The sequence below is a fragment of the Dipodomys spectabilis genome, unplaced genomic scaffold (genome assembly GCF_019054845.1).
Source record: "Dipodomys spectabilis isolate Male_0828 unplaced genomic scaffold, ASM1905484v1 ptg000545l, whole genome shotgun sequence".
Lineage (NCBI taxonomy): Eukaryota > Metazoa > Chordata > Mammalia > Rodentia > Heteromyidae > Dipodomys > Dipodomys spectabilis.
Genome location: NW_024871222.1, coordinates 1,006,543 through 1,007,756, shown reverse-complemented (window position 1 = coordinate 1,007,756; position 1,214 = coordinate 1,006,543).

The following is a 1,214-nucleotide window of genomic DNA, read 5'->3' as shown; positions in this document are numbered from 1 at the left end:
AGATAAGTACATGTGCAATACATACAGTACTGAAATCAAATACAGCACGGGATAAACTATAGGGGAAAACACAAAAGAAAAAAGAAATCACATAGTACATTAAAAAAAACAACCACAAAGAAAAACCTCTATTTCCATATCTAGTTGTTCATTTTGCTCAACATGATGTTGTATGGTCCTATATACAAAGCTTTTGAGCCATTCTGCTCATCTGCTAGTGTTATTCTATACATTTCCTATTATTACAAATGAGGGAGACTATGCAATCTGTTTTTTTGAGTCTTGCTTGTTTTATTCAGCAGGAATTTTGAAAAATCTTTCCATTTCCTTTTGAATTGGAAGCATAGAATTCAGCCATATAGATAGATAGATAGATAGATAGATAGATAGATAGATAGATAGATAGATATAGATATAGATATAGATATATATGTATATATATCTGACATTTTGTTGATTCGTTCATCTACTGAATGGCATATTGGTTTAAAACAGCTTTGCATATAAGTATCACGTAGGGGCTTTCAAAAATGACAGATGACACCTCCCCAGAAATACTAAAATAATGATTTCTATGTAAGAAATCATTTCAACAAGTGTTGAAATATCTGGATGAGTGTAATTTATGTCTTCCACTGAATTAGGCAGGAAGATATCCAATATCATATGGGATAAAAATGGTAGTGACAAAATATTCCATTGAGAAATATATAGGAGGCTGCCAGAAGTATGAAGAAATTCAAATAATTTTGAAGAATTTAGAAATACAAGCTCAAATATGTTTCTTTAAATAAAATTATGTAAGTGGAAGGGGAAAAGAAGGAGAAGAGTAGAAAATAACTAACAGCAGATCATTGTCCCAAGTTAGAGTCTAAAGTCATAATCTAGAGTACGGAGGAAGATGGCAAAAGGTCTAGGCTAAACAAGCTTTCACGTAGACAACAGTTTTAGTATTCCAGTCAAGAATCCTAGGCTAGAGAATCACACCCAGTGTGCCATCACAGTACAGAGAGTTTGGCCAGAGATGGAATATCCAGGCAAGGAAACAGATCTGAGCATCAGTGGCCAGAGCCACCATGCCTACAGAGAGAGTCCAGTCAAAAAGATGCCAGACAAAGTGTGCATATTCTACTCAACACCAGGAAGGACTGTCAAGGAACAGATATATTCATGCTGCAAATTGCAGACCAGAGAGAGCCCAGTAACCAAGATTC